The sequence below is a fragment of the Coenobita brevimanus genome, chromosome 38 (genome assembly GCF_032717465.1).
Source record: "Coenobita brevimanus isolate Jiangsu-jjx chromosome 38, ASM3271746v2, whole genome shotgun sequence".
NCBI lineage: Eukaryota > Metazoa > Arthropoda > Malacostraca > Decapoda > Coenobitidae > Coenobita > Coenobita brevimanus.
In genome coordinates, this window is record NC_136991.1 from 30,795,999 (window position 1) to 30,820,164 (window position 24,166).

The window sequence follows — 24,166 nt, forward strand, 5'->3', positions numbered from 1 at the left end:
CTAAAACACCCACAGACTAAAATTATACCCCGTAGGAAAATATTACCCACAATCTAAAATTATGCCCGCAGACTAAATTATACCGAGAAGCAGACGTGCATAGGGCCGTACGACCCATTATAGTGATGCAGCAGGGCCCAGTCGGTAAGTCAGCTCCTGCGAGGTTATACGTCATCCTTTGCAAATCCCCTTAGCCAAGCTCTCGCAACTTTGGTCATTACCTTTTTGTTCGAGGCTCCTCTCGGCCGTCTGACATCATTACCGCTATCCTTACAAGCTCATTAATAACCGAAACTTCCCAGCAAATTCCTTGGAAATTGTGTTATGAAGCTATAAAGTCCTACTGACGCTGCCTGCTGGTTATCAGGGGGCCCCGCTGCGGAGAGATAGGCGCTCGGCTGTTTAGCATCACTTTCCGCCAAACACAGTAATTCCAGTTAATGTCCTCGATTGGCCGTATTATAAGTTTTATATGTGCTCGAGAGTGTATGTAAGCTGTTCCTGATTTTCTTAGCGCTTTACGGCTGCCTTTAAAATCTTTATGGACTAATATGAACGAGGTTTATTTCTTAAAGGCGCCCTCTTCTCCTGGTGCCACCAAAATTAAACGCCCTTCCTCTCACCGGCACCTCTATGACCCAGTTTATTCCACGGCGCAGTGGAACCTTTTTACAATTTAGCATCTTCGCTCCGATTGCGTATTTTTTCACTTTATCCTTGCTACTTACAGTACAAGGGATCTTATTCAGCGAAGGAGGAATTTTTCAAAGGAGGAAGTAAATATAAACTTCATCAACCATTTTCCGAAATTTACTACAGTCATGTAATGGTAGTGTGATTAAAATGATTAAGGACAGAAATATTTTTGCGGCACCACTCCTGAGCAGGAGACTATCACACTCGCAAGTACAAGGGTTTAAAGCATCTCAACACAAACTTTAGGTACACAGATATTTTCTGTTTTTCCGTTAACGTCTACATCTTGGGGACGTCCTACCAAGATTGAAAAAATAGTCTGACGTTTGCTGGAAATATAGACACTTTAATTTTTTCTTAATCACTGCCAGTTAGTTACAATACACGCATCTTGGGGGAAATATCTAGTTGTGAGGAGTTCAGTGTTACTCTAAATACTGTATAACTCACTCCCCATTTAGAGCAGTTCCTCCTTACCTGAATGATATCTATCTGAAAGCAGAAAAAGTTAATGAAAGGTTACTTATTTAAATTCCAAATTTGATCCAGCTTCAAATTATCTGTTAACCCTCTCACCGTCGGGGTAACTTCCAATACTTTGCTACAGTTAATGACCGACGCTTTCATTCAGCTGAGTTAAAGGAGCCTGAGTGTTATTACTGGAACTAGTAATCCTTTCACGGTCGGGACAACTTTACTCTCTCTCGAAACTAATGCCAGACGATTGCAATCAAGTCGGAGTAAGTCATAAATGCCTGAGTCTTAATATATTATCTACAAAGCCAAACAAGGGAGTACCCTGTAGCACCAGTTGGGCAGGGCAGTACTCCCGGGGTGGCTGGAAAGCTGTTGACAGCAAGTGCTGCAGCTCTCGTTTTATCAGTCCTCAGGACTAGCTTCTGACCATCCCCATTTTGCTGAACTTTTTCAGAGTTTCAGTAACAAAGAGAGTAGGCCAGCATTCTCTCCAACACAAGTTTCTCTGTCAACACCAAACTACATCCACATTACACAAAACACTTCCCATTAAATATTCTACCAAAAGTGGCGTCGTATTATCAGGTCTCAGAGTCCCAGGGGTAAGTTGGGGGGGAGGGGGAGGCCATGAAGCCCATACCATCTGCCCCTCTCCCGGTGACGACCAAGCGAGATGCCTGGAACCACTGTCTGACTCATTTGTTCATTTCTGCAACATTCGCGACTTTCCTTTAATTTTCAATCTGTTGAGCACCACCTCTCCTCCTATAAACCTCACCTTCACTTCCTAACTGAGATTCCACTATCTGAGACGACTGACAGCAAACCTTTCTCTCTATCCTCCTACTTTCTCTATACTCACTTCAAAGACAAAGATGCCTGTTGTGTACATGTACGGAACAACATATCTTGCTTCTGTGCTCCTGAGCTTGAATCTTCTGAATTTTCTACTCTCTGGCTTTGGCTATCCTGTCATTCTGTGACTAAATATATTTGTGCTGTTTACCTATCCTGTAATTCTACTGACCATAAAAAAAATTCTTTGACTATCTAACTTCTACGATGGAACAAATCCTATCAACTTCTCCTTTCTCTGAAAACTCTTATTCCAGGAGATTTCAATTTTCACCACCACCTTTGGCTCTCCTCTCCTTACTCTGATCCACCTGGTGAACAAGCCTACATATTGTCCATTATTAATGACCTACAGTAAAGCAGCTTTTACAGCAACCTACCTGTATCCCTGACTGCCTTGGAGAGAGTTCCAACATACTTGACCTCTTCCTTACAACTAATCCTTCTGCTTATGCTGTTAATCTTTCTTCTCTGTTGGGCTCCTCCAATCACAACCGTATCACCTTAACCTGTCCTATCACTCCAGTAAGGCCTGTGGACCCTCCCAAGAAGCATCGGTTGTGGCACTTTGGAGCTGCTGATTGGGAGGCTCTCAGGCAGCACTTCTTTGATTTTCCCTGGAATGATTGTTGCTTCCATGACCGAGAGCAATCAGAGCGTGCCTGGTGCATTACAGAGGTTATTCTCGCGGGCATAGAAGCATACATTCCTATCTCAAATCCTTTGAGAAATGCAAAAAAAAAAAAAAAAAAAATTAATCACGCTTGTTCTATTACTGTCCACAACAAGGAGAAGGCCTACAAAAGGTACCGGAGCCAACCCACTCCTGAGTTTTATCTCTTTTATGTTTCTGCCCAGAATCGTGCTAAGTCTGTTCTTCACTCTGCTAAAAATAATTTAATTCCTACTAAATGCTGTGAATTCTCCAACTCTAATTCTTCCCGATCCTTCTGGCACCTTGCCAAAAACCAGTCTAACAACTTTACCTCATCATCCTTCCTTCTTCTTTTCCAGTCTGATGGCTCTGTAGCTATTTCTTATACTGATAAAGCTGAATTCTTCACTCAGACTTTCTCATCCATATCCACTTAGACGTTTCCGGTGCTGTGCCTCCATCAATTTCCCCCTCTGACTTCCTCATGGCTGATATTAAAATTTCTTTAGTTGATGTATTTTCAGTCATCACTAGCCTCAATACTAACAAGACATATGGGCCTCATGGGGTCACTCCCGTTGTCCTCAAGAACTCTGATTCTGTGCTTACACCCTGCCTACGTAAACACTTTGGCCTTTATAATTCACCGGGTCGGTCAGGATCACTTGATGGTCGTGATCGTCAGCTTTTACCCTCCCGGAAGGGAGCTGAGAGCTCATATAGTCCGATCTAAGGGCAAGGCTGTGACCTTCACACACGCACACACCCGTCCCCTTGCTCAAGGGGGACAGTAACCACCCACTTCGTCAGTGAAACTTTTCGTAACCTGAGCGAGGCGCGAACTCCCGTCCACCAGTTGGCAAGCGGGAACGCTACCACTGCACCAGCTGGAAGTTTGCTCTCATTCAGCCTGTCCCAAGGAAGGGTGACCATTCCCATCCTTCTAACACTCGCCCAACTGCTTTAACATCCTGTGTTTCAAAAGTTTCAGAGTCCATTCTTAACAAAAAATTATAATGGATCTTTCCTAATATAACCGTTTTTCTGATCGTCAGTATGGGTTCCGCTAGGGATACTCCACTGGCTATCTTCTCACCTACCTTTCAACACCTGGTCCTCCTCCTTTCGGGATTTTGGCGAAAGCTTTCCCATTGCACTTGTCATTTCAAAGGCTTTCGATTGAGTCTATAGCATAAATCTTTAATTTCCAAAATACCCTCTTACGGGTTCTATCCTTCTCTCTGTGCCTTCATCTCTAGCTTCCTTTCCGGTCGTTCTATAGTTGTTGTTGTTGACGGCCACCGTTCTTCTCCTAGAGCTATCAAAAGTGGTGTTCCTCAGGGCTCTGTCCAATCAACTCTCTTCCTTTTATTCATCAATGACCTAAGCTCCCTTTCCACTCATACGCTGACTCCATCCTTCACCTTTCCATTCGCTTCCAGCAGCGTCCATCTCAGCAGTCACTTCAACAAACAAGGCACATCTAATGTCTGACTTGGCTCATATCTTTGATTGGAATAAAAATAATATTGTTTTTAATGCATCAAAAACTCAGTTCTTACATCTATCAACGTGACAAAATCTTGCACATGAATACCCTCTGGTTTTTAACAATATCCAGCTCAATCTTGCATCATCTACGAACGTATTTGAGGTTTCATTCTCTCGAGATTTATCTTGGAAAGAACATACTGTATTCCACTGTAAAACAGGCTTCCTAGATATTAGGTGTGCTAAGCCGACTCCGTGCATTCTTTACCCCTGCACAGTTTTTTTTACTTTATACACGGCTTTTATTCGTCCCTGTGTAGAGTACAACTCTTATGTGTTGGTAGGTTCCTCACATACAGCTCTTCTCAACAAGGTGGAGTCAAAGGCTTTTCGTCTCATTAACTCTCCTCCTCTTACTGGCTCCCTTCAACCTCTGTCTCTTCGCAGCACTGTTGCATCTTTATCTCTTTTTTTTCACAACTTCAATGGTCACTGCTCCATTGAACTGTCTACTTGCATCCCTCCACCTCTACGGCTGGCGTAGCACCCGTCTAGCAACAAACTCTCATCCCTTTTCTGTCTAACTCTCTAATGCAAGAGTTAACCGTTACTCCTAGTCCTTGATGTATGCAAGTGGTCATCTCGGGAACTGTCTCCCTCTGTCTGTATATCCCACTGCATATAATCTCCAATTATTCAAACGCTGTGTGCCCAGGAATCTCGAAATGAACGGATCTTGAATTTGGCTCTCTGTTATCTTGTACTTGCTTTTTCTTGGAGGGAACAATTTGCAGGCTCCTGGCCTTTGGTTCCTTTCCTTCGTGCTTTAAAAAAGACAATTATTAAAGCAGCTGACTCAATAAAGAAAAAAAAATGCTTTAGTCATCAGCAGTACAAATAAAACAAGTCCCTAGACTATTCCACTTCAAAGTAAACAATATAGTCTCTGTACGATAAATAATACATGAAAAAGTTACATTTGAACTTCATCTACAACATACAGTATTGTGACTCCTTTGACGTATCTTCCTATACAAGTTCAGTACCTTTAGAATGTCTCATGGAACCAAGATATTATAAAATATCGTATTTAACCTTCAAGAGCACCTTGAATAAGGTCATAGTTGAACTTTATCCTCAGCTATACATTTACAAAGCATAATTTCCTACCAGTAGTTCATATAAATAAGGGCTCAATCTCAGAAAAAAGTAAGATACTTATATAATAACACATGGCTTTTTCCATACCAGGCCGAGTATCACACTGATCAAATTTCTCAGCATACTTAGACTCCATATATATGATTTCATATACATGTCTCATACACACATGGGTCTATCTCTCAAATAAACAAAAATGTAAGAGAAAATTCGCATTCAACCTTCAAACAGGGTCGCAGATCAGATCCGACACCACATACAGACACCCTGGATATGACTTCCTAATTGAGTTTCATACAAACATAGGGTCTATCTCTCATAGAAACAAAGATATAGGAGAAAACTGACATTCGACCTTCAAGATGACCTTAATGGAAAGGTCACAGGTCAAATCTGACATCATATTTAGACTCACTATATATGACTTCCTATATACGTTTATTAAAACCCGTAAACCTATCTGTTAATGTAGATATAAAGGATTTAAAGTTTAAAAAATAGAAATTTGTCATAAGTCGGCCATCTTTGATTTTTTCAACACTTCGAAAAGACGGGCATCAACCTCCTATATGGCCCTAAAGCCATACCAAATATGAGAAAATTCCAACAAACAGTTTCTGAGATACAGCGTGGAATGAACGAACGGTCGTACGGATTAACAGACGTACGGACGTACGTACGGACGGAGATGACCTAAGATTCCACTTCGTGAGAAACGATATGGAATAACTATGCATGTATCTTCCTGGATATCACTTGGGAATGGAAGCATCTTAACTTTTAGCCACCAGCATGTCATAAAGATACGGATGACTTGTTGGTCAGCAGTAGACTTTTTTTTTATTTTTATTTTTATTTTTTTTTGAGGTAGCAGCAGCAAAAATCAAGCAAAGAATGGTTAATCTCTTATTTATCAGTAGTATATTTTGGTTATGAGAGGTGTATTTCTTAGTCATCAGCATATGTATGAAATTATAAGAGAGACACCTGGTGATTTACTGGCTAGATTATCTACGAAATAACTGGCGCGTTTATGACCGCGTAAGCTGGAGCCACCAGGGATGTTGGTTACGTCTTTTTTACTATATTCTTGTTGCTACTAGACCAGTGTATTCAACCTAGGAAAGACCACTCTTATTAAAGGGGTTTTGAAGGCTATATCTATCTCTTCCATTTCGAAAAGTCTGTCCTTAGAATATGGTCGTCGAGAAATGGTAAGAATAAGGTGTTAAAGACGCCCCCTGGGCTCAGTGGGTTAAGCCCTTCAAGTAGCGGTCGTATTTTTTGTTTAATTTTGCTACAACAAGGCGATTTCATTCAGCTTAGAAAACGCCTCTCATTTCCCTTGGACAATAAAAACCAATGCCCATCCAATTCGAAAATACCTCTCAAGGTAAATAAAATTATACGGTATCCCAGATTCGGATCCCTACAATTCGTGGTGGATATTACTGAACTGGTCTTCACAGATAATTCATTTATTAATCTTTATTTCCATCGATCCACTGGCGTATTATTTAGGATGTCCCTACAGGTCCATCGATCCACTGGCGTATTATTTAGGATGTCCCTGGAGAAAAGTACCTAACTTTTTAAAGTAAAAGATGAGAACATTCTACGCAAAAAATACTATACCAACATAGGTCCAAAGCTCAACCGTTATGGAGCTACACTTATTGGCTTTCTTACGGGTGAAAATGGTCTCCTACAAAATCCGCCCAAAAGATCATCAGTAACTGTAGCTCTGAAACTGCTGAGAATAGCTTCATCTTCATATAGTATTTTTTCATTTGGAATTCCCTCCTTTACAATTTTCCTAACGTTATGCCCTTTTCTCCCCTGACACCCTGTGTAATACATATATAGCTATCGCCAAACGATTTTTGTCAAATAAGAAAAAAGGCATACAGCAGCAAAAGGCTTTACTGAAGGCTACACCTAACTCCTTCATTTAGGGGAAAAAAAATTATCCTAATGCATGCAAAACAATCTAGCGGTAGCAAGAATAAATTTCAGAATAATCCATCATACTGAAAGAGTTAACTTTTTATGCTCTTGGGTGGTTTCTAAGTCGCACAGGAGGCTTCGTGGCACCTCTTCGTAAGCGATTTATACTGCATATTTCACGTGAACTGAAGTCTCTTTGCGCTATTTAAAAAGTTTTTATATCATCTAACTTTGCATCAATCACATACAAGAGGATACTAAGCTATATCGTGGGGAACAAATCGCTGTGTAAAAGGAGTTACGAAGCCTACAATGCCACTTAGAATACTGGACCTTGTTGCAACCGAACAGTGTTAACCCGCTCAAATGAGACCCTCGTCGTGAGTGTGCTATCTGAGAGACTAAGGTTCCTCTTCCAGGCGGTGGTGTATGCTTCGTGACAACATTTTCCCAGCGATTTATTATGCATGTTATACTTTAGACGTTCTCCTGTATGTTACAGTACTTACACAAAATTGTTATCGACATAGTTTACCTCAGTAACACACAATATGAAAGGTTTTATTATGTAAACTAGGTGGCTAAGGAAGATGAACTACAAAGCATGTAAAATAGGTGGTTAATTAAGATGAACTACGAATCCTCCAGTGCATATCCCATACCACTGATGAGTACGACCCTGACAGCAATCTGGTATATAACATGACAGAATAATCCTGAGGACAACAACGCCCTCGTCAGGCACTCGTTTAAAAGTTAATTCATCCTGAGAGTCTTATGGTATGTTTATTGCTTTTATTCTAAACTTCATCCATCTCAAATATGTACGTGACACTTTATTTTAAAAAGGTGTGGGTAAAAATTCCGCAAGGAGCAATCTGACACCATACGAGATGTGGCAAAATATCCGGGTGTCTTACTATGAGAACCCCGCTTCATGGTGGTGCCATATACAGGGTGGGCCATATAATACGCCCTCCTTCCACTCCGCTGGGGTATTTCTCGTGTTTTGCGGAGGCGGTTCAGTCAACGTTACCAGTGTCTAAGTTGCATCATTTTTTTTCTTTTCTTTCGCTTACTGCTTCTCCCACGCCCATTCCAGCAGACTGAATCGCCCAACCAATACGTATTGTGCCGCCAGGTGAGTTTCTAGTGGAGTGCTGTTTACGGACCACCCATATACTGTTTGCTAATGACATTTTCATTCATACCCATAGTAAGTATTGCTGTTATATGCACGTTCTGATGACCTGCCTTAGATATCACGAGCTGTACTCTATCTGCCAAATTGTTTCGATAGTGCGTACTGATCCCCTTCAGTACGGTGACATTTCTAATCATATTCTTGCGACTTCAGACGACTTTCCTCAAATCTGGGGTGAAGCTTCGAACTGAAGAGGCGTCTTCCCCAATTATATAAAATTGTTTAGTGGTAGCAAGAATACTAGAATAATACTGTATATCGTCCAAGTGAATGAGTTAAGTCTATTGTGTGTACTTAATCCTTTATCGTGTGTGCTTCAGTCACTCACGGGTATTCTAAGCTCATTGAAACCGGAGACATTTTATAGCTTATTCCTCCCACCTCCTGATGATATCTTTCGGATCAAGAAAGACTCATTGCCAACTCGCCATTTTGAATACTGAATAGTAACAATAGATTAATGCTAGACTGTGATGCCAGTCATGAAGAAATGCTGTGGAGAGGATGTAGAGCCAAAGGATTTTCTTAATCTGCCACTGAGCTTCGTAAAATAAACCGCAAAAGCGACAAAAAATTGGAACAAGTTAAGGTAACACAAATATCGGTTGAACAAAATCCTCAGGTAGCATCAAGCATAATCCAACACGGACGTCTCCCTGTATCAAGGGCTTTATAATCATAGATGCCCAGACGGTAGAGGAAGGTCGCACATGTGTAAAGGAAACCCGTCAATAGGATGGCTACTTCTTGTGCTTCCATTCTTGCTACCCCCAGGCGATTTTAACCAGCCTACGAGAAATCCTTCGTGGTAAACCATTTCAGTCCGGTGACTTGTCTTATTATGACCTTGGTGACTTGTCTTATCATGACCTTGCTACTACCAGACGATTTTATCCAGGTTTGGAGAATCTTTTCAGACTGGTACTTTATATACAGCCTACTTTAACCTCTCTGCTACTACAGGTCTGTCTCAAGTTAAGTAAAATCATTCGGTGGTAACACTAATGAGAAAATTAATACATCATCGTAGTTATTGTCTGTTACTAACCCCGGTTCACCTGACCAAGCAGACCCGTCGACCGCATACAAGCAATCACTCCTATGGAATTGTCCCACAGGTTCCCTCCAACACTGATGTTAACATAAGCGTCTGTGTAGCCTACTATGAGTTATGCAGCGGTGCATTGTGTGTTTCGTGTCATGTGGGACTAATTGACAAGCGGAGCACATGTCGTCTGTGACTCTACCCAACCCAAATAAAAGCTGGCAGGTTATTAGGGTTGCGTGGTGTCCTGATCTAAGCTTAGGTAGAAAAACTTAATCAGATCTACTTAATAATACCCTCAACTGGTGGAAGTCTTGTGGGGGAGGGAGGCTTGTAGTATAAAGTTCTGATTGAAGGATTGCATTGCCCTACGCGTGAAGGGGCTGTGGAAGTGTTCAGGGCCGCCGGCAGCCATCATCAGGCGTGGGGCAAGATTATCGACAACAGGCCCTCATGCCACTGAAAACTGTGCTGAATCTGTTATATTCAAAGTCTAGCTCACGGCCAGACTGCTCCCTAACCAATGTGTCGTGGCACACTGATGCACTACCAAAAGAATTCTGGCGAGCCATAGCACCTTCCCCTCTATATATAAAACAACGATAATAACTACAAGGAAATTACGGCATATATAAAGAAAAATGAAAAATACTATTTAGTATGTATATGTTTATGAATATCATTTCTGACTGATAAGTTTATAAGAGGTTAAAACAAAAGAAGGCGGCGGGTCATAGGTTCTTTATATCCCTCGGCCCCTTCAGTATGAAATAAATACAGCAATACACAAGTCTGTACTTAAAATGTTATACATAGCCTTGTTTTAACGTGCTTAGATATAACTATTCCTACTTCCATTTATATATTTTCTTCAGAAATCCAATGTGTCATTACAGAATGAACTACGATATGTTATATCTGAGTCCCTCTTAGCATTATCTTGGAGGGTGCACGAACCCCGGGATTATCCCCAGCTGCCCCCTCCCCCTCTCCTCGGCCCTGTAAGTGTTAATTCATTGTTAGTGTAGGAATGTTTGGAGATTTAATGTTGCTGAAGAGGGTCTGGTAATGTTTCTGTGTGAATGATTTTATGCGCCTCTTTGTACTGTGTGGTTCTGTCAGATAATGATAGGGGAGCTGTGTGCTGGCAGAAGTTGTTGCATAGAACTGTGTGCATTTCATATCATGATACTCCTTAACAATGAGGACATAAGCCTTAGACTGTAAATAAGTTACAGGAGCTGCATTGCGGCTGCCTGTGATGGTACATACAGCGTTGATTTGTATGGTCTGCAAGGTTTTGTAGTGGGTTTTACATAGGATGGGAGCCATGGCGGGGAAGGATACAACATCACTGAACCTATGTATTATTTGTGTAGCAGCAAGAATGTTTCCTTTTGCTGCCTGATGTCTGGCCCTGCAAGATCTCGAAGTGCGTTTAGTCTGGGGTGCATCGCCTCTTTATGTCTTGTATGTGGTCCTTGAAGGTATGTCCTGAGTCATATGTCACTCCATGGGTCATGGAAGGGGTATAAGGTACAGATACATCGTAAAGTGTGATGTTAGGGGTGTATTTGTGCTTATGCTTGTCGCTGGTGGTAAGTGTGGTGGTGGACTTTGAATTGTCGGCCTGTTGTCTGCGACCCATGCCTGAAGTATATCATCATATGAATGGGTTTGGTGGTTGGAAACAATCTTGGAAAAATGCTCCCCTAGATTCCTCTGCCACGATGACGCATTTCTTGCGACCCCAGATGATTTTATTCAGCTAAATAGTGACCCTTCAAGTTGAAAGAATTTTCCGTAAGGGTACTGGTCACAATCACGATGACAAAAGCAACAGCTACGACGAAGACGACGACGGTGGCGACGGTGACGACGACGACAACGGCGATGATGATGATGAAAGTGACGGTAATGACAGTGGCACTGACAATAATGATTAATCTCTTTAGAACAGGGCGTCCTTCGTATTCTATTCCTGGTACCAACAGGCGCTTCTGTTTAGCTTCTAAGAGACGTATCGAAATGAAATAAGTTAAACCAGTGACCAATTGTGGAGGGCGTATCGATACCAAAATATCGATACTTACGATACCAGCTGTTTACCTGGAAGGATCGGTACTGATGGCTACGATTCGATTACTATGAGTGTTAAAAATAGACTTTCCAAATAACTGAAAGCTTATTGTCAAAAAGGCTATTTCACCGGGAAATGATGATTTTAAGATTTATTAGCGCACTGAATGGCAGTTTTGGTGCTCACAATCCCCTACAAGAGTGGCTACATAATTATTTTAACCCGAACTGCGCTCGCTGTGAATAATTTTATTAAATTTTCAGGTAGCCCATCGGACTGAAAAGGTATTAATTACGTAACCATCTACGTACCGGTATCGGTAATCGATACTACCTATACTGGCCAACAAAGTAATCGGTATCGTATCGAAATTCAATCGTTGGTATCGCCCATCACTAACACGTGGAAGCAATCCCATTTAAATAATACCGTTATGAAGATAATATTTAAATAACTAAACATATTCCAATTTGAATACAAATCAATTGCTACCTTCTGTTCTTGTGGAGAGAGAAATAGTCCAACAACGTTAGGGAACAGTCAAAGAATTTTATTTTCCTTGTTAACACTAGTTTCTTATATTGAACTCTGGAGGAGACATGTAGCACTGGAGATTTTACTGATGATTATACTCAGCTCTTCCAGTACGGAAGTCCTAAGCAACTGAATAAAATCGTCAGGAAATACTAATAAAATAATAGAAAATACGTCATCAGATTCAAAAGGGTAAGCAACAAGGTCAAGGAAATGCTTAAATAATACTATAATCCTAATCGAATGAGAATTAATTGCAGCTTCTATTTTGACGTAGGTCGGCATAGTCCACCAGCGGTCGAGCAGCCTCTAATAACAGGAGCAGAATCGAGCCGGATCTTAATTAATCCTACATTCAGGAGCTTAGTTCTATGATATCCACCCCTCTCTAATCAAATCATATTTCTGCTTCACTCCAGCTCGGTATTATATATTATTTCTGCTGCCTCCTAGCATCAATATTCCCAGTGCCAAAGACAACTATTGTTATTGGTTTCTGTGTGCATGAGTATGTATGTATGTATGTATGTATGTAGGCAAAATCTGATCAATCCTTGATTCGATTTAAATAAGAGATTCAAATAGGGTTTGGGAAGCTTTTTTTTCCTTTTTTTTTTTTTTTTGGTGCGTGTTGATCAAAGGTCAAAGGTCATGGGCCAAAGTCAAAGTTTTGGAAGTGGTGTTGTCTCATGAATGCCTGATCCGATTTGGATGAAAATTCGCACATGCATTGTGTGTGTGTGTGTGTGTGTGTGTGTGTGTGTGTGTGTGTGTGTGTGTGTGTGTGTGTGTGTGTGTGTGTGTGTGTGTGTGTGTGTGTGTGTGTGTGTGTGTGTGTGTGTGTGTGTGTGTGTGTGTGTGTGTGTGTGTGTGTGTGTGTGTGTGTGTGTGTGTGTGTGTGTGTGTGTGTGTGTGTGTGTGTGTGTGTGTGTGTGTGTGTGTGTGTGTGTGTGTGTGTGTGTGTGTGTGTGTGTGTGTGTGTGTGTGTGTGTGTGTGTGTGTGTGTGTGTGTGTGTGTGTGTGTGTGTGTGTGTGTGTGTGTGTGTGTGTGTGTGTGTGTGTGTGTGTGTGTGTGTGTGTGTGTGTGTGTGTGTGTGTGTGTGTGTGTGTGTGTGTGTGTGTGTGTGTGTGTGTGTGTGTGTGTGTGTGTGTGTGTGTGTGTGTGTGTGTGTGTGTGTGTGTGTGTGTGTGTTTATTCTGTTTTGATATAGATCGACTCAGCGTAAAGGTCACGGTCCAAGATAAAATTTCCGGCACGGGGTCGCTGTGTTCGATGATTACACTCTTACGTTTAGCTTAGGAAACACATTCCGGACTGGATGGCTTAGATATAACCTTCAGTATGCAATTCGCATCTTAAGGTTATTCCAAAGTTGAATCACATAGTTTCACGATACCCTGATTAAAATGGGAAATTATGCCACAGGACTGAAAGGGATTGTAATATTACACTGAGACTCTTATCCCTTTTATTTCCGTGCCTCTCTGATCAAATCATAATTCTGATATTCATTCACCATTTCGCTCTGACGACCTATTATGCCACTTCCGTCTTACTACTTGCGGACGATATCATTCACCTTCGGAAAACCTGTCATAGCCATTATTTTCTCTCACTACAGAAGGCACTCCCAAGCTGAATGAAACTATGAAACTACCTTGGGATAGATTGGAAAAGAAGGTATTCGGTTTCAAGAACTCGAGCTTTCGTATCCCTTCATCCTTATTTAAATCATACATCTGAAAAATCATTAATCTGTCAGAGATCGTGAGCGTGAAAAGCGTATTTAGCAAGTATGCCTGGACTAAGTGAGGATATATAAGAGATATACATTATGTAGCAATATCTTGACACTCGCGCATGCAGTAACGACGGATTTAACATATTGTTTCATTAAGCCTGTGTGTGTGTGTGTGTGTGTGTGTGTAACAACATACAGTTTATATCTGATTTTACCCAAGCATGGTGGAAATGTTAAGGGATGACCATTGTTTTTGAGGATAATAGGTAAAGAGTCGGAATCACTGGCCAAGGTCAACTTAGGAATGTTTCATCCTATTTTCATCAAACCTGGAATGGTTGAGGGTGAGGCAAGGACTGACGAAATGTAGTACTTGGCCAGTCAGTCTAAGGTCAAGGTATCCGGGGAAGGTCAAAGTTCTGACGCCACAAAAATAGTTTTAAATGGATTTAGACCAAAGCTGGTTAATGGACTAGGGGTCAGCCAACAATGAAGACTTTTGTAATTGAAAAGAAAAGTTTACGAGCGATGATCACGGGGAAAGGCCAATTCAAACAATTCTTATTCAATCTGAACCAAACCTGGCGGAAAAGATAATAGTCAAGCGAAGATGAAGTAATTTGATCGGTAGAAGGGCAAAGTCAATGTTCGATCAACGGTTTAATTATAGAGTGTAGGGCTTCAGAAGACCTTTCTAGGCTTTTCTGTTTAAATTTCTTTCACTGCAATGAACGCTTTAACCCTAATTCGCAAAATGGTTTGCATGAACCTAATTTTGACGGTCAAGTTCAACTTCTGGAACACATTTGGCTAATAAGTACTGTCAGACTGCATCACACATGTTAAAGCACAGTCAGGAAAACTAAATCAAGGTCAAACATATTCCGCCATCGTCATGCGCTTCAAATATTATCGTGAGAATTGAATAGCTCGCATTCCGCTTCATTATGTAGTATGATATAAGTATGGGATCCTCCTGGACGCCTGTTACTTGAAGTCACTTGTCACTGCGCCCTGAGAAGTTTGTGAGTGTTTTTTGCATCATCTCCTCACTGATTTTGCTGCATACGTCTCTTATGGCTGCAATATACTGATTACTTACGAAAACGGAGTTTTGAAACACCTTGTATTATTAGACGCAAGAACATTGTTAAAGTAAGGCTTCATAAAGAGGGAGAGAGAGAGTTAAGGTAGAGCAGTTTCTTTCATTTATTATTATGCTAATTGCGACAACTTAACCCTCTGGCTGCTTGACTTTCTGTTAGGTGAGTAAAACTGTCCGTAGTAAGCTGGATTACCGTAAGAAATTGTTTATCCTCAAAAAATATGATACGCGTAACAGGTCTAACACTACTGATGCCCTATCTTTGGAGCTTAGTAAATTAATCTGCTGTTAGCCGGAAAAAATATGCAGAATAGGTAATTCTTCGCGAAAATGTTAATGATAAATGATGAGATTCACCCCAGTTATATAACGAAGGAATTAAGTGGTAGAGAAGTGGTTTCTTGGTCGTATAATTTTGGGATCAATCTATGCTAAGGCAGGGAACAGCTCGAGGATTCGAACGTCGTCAAAACAGTCCCCGATATGTCATAAATCACCCCCGATAACACCCTGAAACTGGTGACGTAATTTTAAGTTAAGAGTTACATTGCTTCTACCAGACGATTTAATTCAACCTGGAAGGATCCTCAGGGCAGAAGTGACTAATTAAGACTAAATCAAGTACCTCAATTCGAAAATTCTCTCCATAATTGATTACCATCTTCTGGAAACAGTACGCAGAGACTATAATCGCGTCGCCGGATCTTAGGAGTTAATATAATCATAGCATATCTTAATACAAACGGTCCGGTATTACTGCCCATATGGTGACATGTGAACAGAGGCACGATCTATAGGCTCTTCAGATGACTATACAGTAGAGGTTCATAGAATGGAGTAAGTGCCTATGACCAGGGATGGAAAATGAAAATGTTTATCTCAGGTCAAAACCCTGTTAGCTATTTTATTTCCACATAGCTTCTGACTCACCCATTACCTCCTTTAGTTCCTTCTAAGCTTTTCATTTTCACCCATCACCTCTTTTTATTATGATTCAGTTTACTTCAGTCGTTCTCTCCTGCTCACTATCATCTATTGTACCGTATTATTCCAGTGTATTTTTTTTTTTTCGACTTCCGACATTCATTAAAACCTTTTTTTCTCTGTTCATTTCAGTTATCCTTTAATTCTCATTTCAGTTCATTTTAGCCACTCTCACTGCCTCTAATCACATCGTCTTAGTTCATTTCAATCATCGTCCCAATTTACCAGATCTTTTGATTTATTTCAGTTAATATCAATGATTTTCTGCTTCTCAACTATCACTGAACCGTTCGTTCCAATTCATTTTGGCCGTCCTCAGTCACTCTCACTAAATCCATTAACTTCATCTTAGTTCATTTCACTCATCACCCGATTCTCTCTCTCTTGCTTTAACTTCATCTCAGGTTACGTGAACAGAATTATGTTTCTTTATGTGAACATAATTATGCTTCTCACGGCCACATTACAACATTTCAACTTAATTCAGTCACTCTACCTTGTCTCCATCGTTCACTTTATTTTATTTCACTCCGGTGTTCTCTTCCTTCTGAATATTGTTTCTAGGCACAGCGTAATATTTCCCTTGGCACATAAGTCTCCTAAGCTTCACAGGTAAGCCTGGCATTATGATTTTGCGTTTTCATTGTGTTCCCGTTAAACAGCAAGGGAGAGTTTAATGTCTTTTTAATATGCAGCTGCTGACGTCAATGCCCAATAATTTCAGTGTAATACATAACAAGACAGTGATCGATGACATGAATCTCAACCATACAATGACAACTATTTCAGAATATAGTGCAAGGGCTTCAAAATTGTAGGAATTACAGATAATGAACAGAGGCAGGAAAAACAAATTAAACTAGAACTCTGTAACTGTCCTGAGGACAGCCACTAGCTTCCACCTACTGTTTTGGATGGAGGTCCTTGGCTAACGGCCACTAAATTTTACACTTCTTGCGAAGACTTCGACCCCATTTGGCAGATTTGGATTTTTTTCAGTCTGCAATGGCCCATCCCAGGACACAACCTGGGACCTTCCGATTTCTCGCCCGGTCTCCGGTTCTCATGGAAACGTCGCGAGACTGAACCCGAAATTTTAAATTTCTTAAAATGACCTTAACCCCACTGGGGAGATTTGGATTTATTCTTTCTATCAGCAATGGCCCATGCCAGGTCTCTGTTATAACCTGGGCCCTTCAGATTCCTTGCACAGTCTCCAGTTCTCCTGGAATCGTCGCGAGACTATGAGGCCGGAATAATAATAAAAATACCTGCGAAAACAATAGTCTTCACCTATGTAGTAGGTGAAGACTAATAATAATAATAATAATAATAATAATAATAATAATAATACCAGTAATAATAATAATACCAACGAAAACTTTACGGAGCAAGATAACCATATTTTGCGAGACTTTGAACACGAAATTTTGTTTCTTACTATGACCTTGACCCCGCTGGGGAAATTTGTATTTTTCTTTTATCAGCAACGGTCCACGCCAGGACACATAACCTGGGCAATTCAGGTTCCTTGCGTAGCCTCCGGTTCTCCTGGAATCGTCGCGAGACGCTGAGGCGGGAACAATAATAATACCAGCAAAAACAAGTCTCCACCAATGTAGTAGGTGGAGAGTAATAATAATAATAATAAAAAAAGAAACATACACCAGATTACAGGTATCCTACTTTCATAAAAAATCTGTAACCGCTGGATTTAAGCTGCTGTAGGTTGAGGTTTGGGGGGAAAACTATTCTGGGGAAGCAAGTTCCAAAGAGAAGCAGTTCGAGGAATACAAGAATTCTGATAGGAAGAAGTTCTGCATTATGACAGTGTGACAGTCCAATTATGGGAGCTACCAGATGCCCGTGAAGCAAGGAGGAAGGCGTGGGGAGATGGCACAATTGATGCAACTTTGTCTGAGCATTTGCCAGAGAAGTATCTGTAAAATACTGTAATGCAAGAGAAGCAATATTCCGTCATACTTGTAGGAAAGTGGTTCATTTTGTAATTGCTGAGTTAATTCTTATAGCTTTGTTGTGAATTCTTTCCAGCTGTTGTAGTGCAACCTCTCCACATCCACTCCACAAGAGCTGAGAGCACATATGACTCGTAACTGATAGCTAACTGCTCGTCAGTGAAGAAGTTACGGAGAAACACAGAGAATTTTAGTACGTTTAGCGCTAGGAATATTGGTTGCACTGAAGTTAATATAGGAATCGGGTAAAACCTGTCTATTAGTAAACTGTATATATCTGTCCTTCCTAGCACTAAATGGAGGTTATTTTGCCCCAATTTAGTGGTCTTAGATAAGTCTTGGTTTATGGAGTCTGCTGTACTGAGTTGGGCGTGGGAGATATGAAACTTTGTGAATGGGTGTTTAAGTGTGAACGAACTGTGAAGCGTTGAGTCACCTGCATAAAGTGAAAGGGATTATGGGTGACAGACAAGAGATCATTAATATGAATTAGAAACAGGTATGGAACCAGGATGGAGTCTTGTGGCACACCGGGAATAACAGAGTGGAAATTTGCATGTCCACCATTTACTTTTACTCTTATTTTTCTGTCCCTGATATAAGAAAGACACTGCAACAAAGAATGACAGGCCATACAGCAAGGGAGTTTGAGAAGGGAATGGTGCCACACTGTCAAAAGCTTTAGAAATATCAAGGGCTACGGCATGGGTTTTTCCATATTGGTCAATTGACTGATGAATGAGTCAATAGACTGAGTATTTTAATAATGAATCTTTCGTGGCGAAGACCGTACTCTCTCTTACTAATTAAATTGTTTGATTCACGATGGTTAACACGGAGCTTGTTAACAACAATCTCAAATTTTTTACCAAGAGATGTGGTACCTACTGGTCTGTAATCAGAGGGATCAGAGGAAATTCCTTTCTGGGGAATAACCAAAGTGAAGACAGCAATTTTATTCTCTGCATGGGAGCCGGTGGTGTAATATTGTATATCCAAGCAACAAATGGGAAAGAAACTCGCGTTATATTCTCATACCGGTCAAGCTCTTGGCCAATGTATGTTTTTCCTACAGCCCTCTTTACCCAGTAATACTGTTATTCAGGACTAGGATGTGAATCCGGTCCTTGCGTGTCATTTTTTAGGGACTGACTTTGACTCCATAAAAACTGTCTGCATTAATGACCCTCGTGCAGGAGATATGCATAAATTTACATCCTCCTTCTATACTGTCGCATTTGTACAGTGCATGCACCGTGAAACGTGTTCGTTAAACCGAGATCGTTCACGAGAGGCGGCCAGTATGTACATTCACATAAAAAAGTATCGGTGCACACTTGACGCTAAGCAATATGAGACACCGGACGATGGTTACTGGGAACTGAACAACGATTTTTTTTTCCCATGCTGATAAACTTCCAGATGGAAAGAATATCTTGAAAGCCTGATGAATGGGAACAGAGAGAGCAGAGCGGTTTTGGGGGTGTGCAGAGAAGGAATGCAGTGCCAAGAGACGTGACACTCGCGCAGGTGAAGAGCGCTGTGAAACGGCTGAAAAATGGGAAACTGGGGTTGATGAGGTGTTTGCTGAGATGCTTAAATGCAAAGGAAAGAGTGGCATGAAGTGCTTGTTGGAGATATTAAGAAGGCATGGATGAGTGAAACTGTGCTTGCAGAGTGGAAAAAGGCTGTGATCGTACCTCTGTACAAAAATAAAGGTGAGCGATGTGAGTGCAAGAATTACCGTGGCATAAGTTTATTGAGTGTGGTAGGGAAGGTATATGGAAGAATTATTATAGAGAAAGTAAGAGATATCAGAAGTCTTACTGAGTGATGAACAGGGTGGCTTTAGGAGTGGCAGAGGATGTGTGGATCAAGTACTTGCAGTGAGACAGATAGCAGAGAAGGCTTGTGAGAAGGACCATTAGGTGTTTATGGCATTCATGGATCTAAGCATACGACAAAGTAGCCAGAGAGGGATTGTGGAAAGTTTTGCGCATGTATGGTGTAGATGGTAAGCTGCTAGGTGCCGTCAAGAGTTTTTATGATGCTAGCAAAGCATGTATAAGGGTTAATGGGCATCTAAGTGAATGGTTCACGATCGGTGTGGGCGTGCGACAAGGTTGTGTGATGTCCCCATGGTTGTTCAATATATATATATGGATGGGGTGATGAGAGAAGTAAAAACACGAGTAATGGAGAGAGGGATGACGTTGGTAATGAATGGTGATAGATGGAATATCTCAAATTTGTTGTATGCTGATGATACGGTGCTGCTTGCAAGTACCGGACAAGAACTTGGTAGGCTAGTGCAGAGTTTTGCTGATGTCTGTGAGCATCGTGCCTTGAGAGTAAATGTAGAGAAGAGTAAAATGATGGTTATTGAGAAAGTGACTCCCAGTGTGATGTCACAGTGAATGGAGAGAGACTGGAATTTGTGAGAGAGATCAAACACATGGGTACAGTGATAGAAAAGAAAGGAAAATGTGCAAAAGGAGTTGAAAGTTGAGTGACACAAGGAAGAAAAGCAGTTGGTGCAATGATGGTCTTGACAAGAATCAGGGGCTTGAGTGTTGCAGCTGCACGAGGCTTACATGAGGGAGTATTAGTGCCAACTTTAACATATGGGTGTGAAACTATGGTGTGGCGTGAGAATGAAAAGTCAAGAGTAAAAGCAGTGGAGATGGGACTGCTGAGGAATGTATGTCGAGTACAGAGGGTGGATAGGATACGAAATAATGTGATTCGCGAAAAGTGGGGAGTGAGGAAGTCGGTGGACACCAGAATCGAAGAGAGTCTCCTGAGATGGTATGGTCATGTGGAAAGAATGGATAACAATAGATTGGTGAAAAAGGTATACCTGAGTGAATCTGAAGGAGGCAGGAGGCGAGGTAGGCCAAGGAGAAGGTGGAAAGATATGGTGGATGAGTGTCTGAAGAAGAGAGGTTTGGAAGTCGGTGAGGCTAGGGAACTGACAAGATATCGAACTGGCTGGATGAATGTTGTGAGGAGAAGTGCATGATCAGGGATATTGGCACCCCTTGTGAGCATGGCAGCGTCCGGTTTAACTCAATCGGATACGTTTGTGTGAAGCTGCAGAATGTGGTGAATGTTTTTGGCGTATCCGGTACAGCCAAGATTTCGGAGGCTTGAATGATGAGTGAATGGAAGTGTGGCCTATTTGGACTGGGCAAGTTTGTGCTGTCTAGACATTGCTACTCCTCACCCTGCCCATAAAGGAGGTCCGGATGATGATGATAAACTTCCACTCTCAAGGATGCAATGTATGGCTTGTTTATGATATTTTCTAGTCCGTATTGTTATTATATGTATAGCAAAGTAGTTCCACATAAATCTTACCGAGAATTCATGTGCTATAATGGTCATTTCAGATATCATCGTACCCTACCTGCGCGATACGTTTTGGTGTGACTGTACAGAAAGAGAAATAGATACCTTCCCAAAGTTTGGTGAATACATTGCGGAAAAGTCGAACCATCTGAAACAAACACCAGCAGAGACTGGGAGTTCACTGTACAGTATTTCGCCAGTTATAAATTTTCCTCAGACGGAACAGGAGAGATAGTTATATTTCTATTTGTTTTAGTCAAATATATGTGTACACACCGTTGTAACCAGTGAGCACACGCCTGACAAGGGAAGATAGCTCTACAATATATACTGAAGCCATGTTTTGCGGGTCTTGAAGGACAACTGATCCTAATGGACGAAGGATCGTCTCTTTCTATCACTGAGAAGTGATGGACAACAAAATCAGAGAACCAGTTCAACTATACTTCCTGTTACTGCCAACTACAAAACTACAATACAGTGAGTAAGTCAGTTAACAATTGGAATATCGCATTACTTCCGGAATGTTTCTTTGTCATTAATTACAAAGAAAGAATACATGATTAACACCTTCAATACGATGGCGCATCTATAAATATGTTACCTCCAGATGACTGTATTTAACGTAAGAAACAATCTTGAGAATAAGCAGCATGGAAAGAGAATAGTAAAGAGGAAAGAGGAGGGAGTAAAAGATAATCTTGGAAGAAAAATTAATGCAAATTACCCTGAATAATGTATGTATTTTTTTAAGACGTGCGAAAATGTAGAAGTTAAAATGGAACGAAATGTGAAAGTGTGAGGAATGAAACTAAAAGAATACTAACCAGTGGAATGTGAATTAAAAAGCAGATAGAAAGAATACTTCGAAAGACTGATGACTGTAAATGGCGAGAGCAGAGCGGCTGTACACATGAATGACTTTGGTGATGTGCAGAGAAGGAATGTTGTGCCAGGAAGCATGACACTAGCAGAGGTAAAAATACTGTGCATTGGCTGAAGAATGGGGAAACAAGCAAGGGTTGACAAGGTGTATACAGATGTGATGGAGAGAATGGAATTAAGGCAGTGAATCTTGCGTATGAGTAGGTGGTGAATGGGTCAAGATCATTAATGATGTGAAATAAGTTTCCGTGATGTCCCCATGGTTGTTCAATAAACATATGGATTGTATTACGAGGGGTAAAAACAAGAGTAGTGGAGAGAGGGATGGCGTTGGTAATGAATAATGAAGAATGGAGTACCTCATTTGCGATGTATGCAGATGATGGAATGCTGGTTCATATACCGGACAAGAAAATGTGATATTGATGCACGACTGGTTTAAATACTGTACTGGACAAGGAAATGTAATGTACTCGTATGCAGATGATGCAGTGCTGGTTCAAAAATCGGGCAAGAGCTTGATAAACTGAAGAAGAGTACTGTCGAGTTCTGTGAGCGTTGTGCCTTGAGAGTCAAAGTAGGTAAGAGTAAAGTGATGGTTGCTGAGAGAGAAGGTGACTCCTAGTGAGGTTACAGTGAATGGACAGAGACTTGAATTGGTGAGAACTAAGTACCTGGGTACAGTGAAGGAAAAGAGACATATGTGCACAGTGCAAAGCAGAGTAGCTCAGAGAAGGAAAGTGGCTGGTACTATGAAGGCCTTGACAAAAAGCAAAGGTCTAAGTGTGGCGGCTGCGAGAAGTCTGCCTGAAGGAGTTTTAGTGCCTACTGCAACATATGGATGTGAGACTATGGTGTGACATGAATGAGAAAAGTCAAGAGTTAGGGCAGTGGAGATCAGACTGATGACAAATTTGTGTGAAGAGCGGAGAGTGGACATGATTCATGATAAATGTGGAGTAAAGAAGTCTGTGGACACCAGAAATGAAGGGAGTGCTTCGATGGTATGGGCATGTGGAGAGAATGGGTGTGAACGGAGTGGTGAAAAGGGTATATGTGAGCTAATTTGAAGGTGGGAAAAGGTGTGGTTGTCATACAAGATGGTGGACAGATTTGGAAAACAAGAGTGTGAGAAAGGGAGATACAGGAAACGACTAGCGCACGAGATGACTCCACGAATTTTGTCCAGAAGAATGTATGACGGGGGTATGGCACCATTTTTAACTCGACAGTCGTCGGATTAACTCTTGACAGATAGCTAACAGTGAAGCTACGTGTGGAATGCTTTTTGCCGATCAGAAGGAGCCAGGATTTCGGGGGTGAATGGTGAGTGAATGGGATTGCGAATCATTCAGCTGGACAAACTTTGGGTAGTATATCGTTTTTTTTTTTTTTTTTTTTTCTGGTTCTCTGAACGCTACTTCATCCCAACCCTGGGTTGGGAGAGGAGGTCTGGACACCGCTGCTGCTGCTGGTGGTGGTGGTGGTGGTGATGATGATGGTGAAGATGATGATGATCTGTGAGGTAAAATCTGGACTCCCGGGGGTTTGAATACTCGTAGTAAGTTAAAGAGTGTCTAGTCAATGTCTGGCTTATTTCACTGGGCATGCTGTTGATAATTCTCGCTGTACCGTTCTTTCTCTTTAAATGTTTTCTGGGGCCTACCTTAGCCAATCCTTGGGTTACGAAAAGAGGTCAGACTGGTGTTAGTGATGAGAGTTTAATATTATTTATATTCCTAATTAACATTTTTATGAACAGATTACACTAATCTCTAACTGAATAAAAACATGTGTAGGGGACATTAATAGAAAAAAATTCCTATGTCCCCTTTAGACGCCTTTCATCCCTGCCAACATTTTAACAATGTTTATATACTGGCACCTCTCCATTTTTATTCGATTCATTAACTCTAATAAGAATTCATCCGGTTAGACTAATCACCGACAAGATAGACACGGAATGACGTGGGAGTGT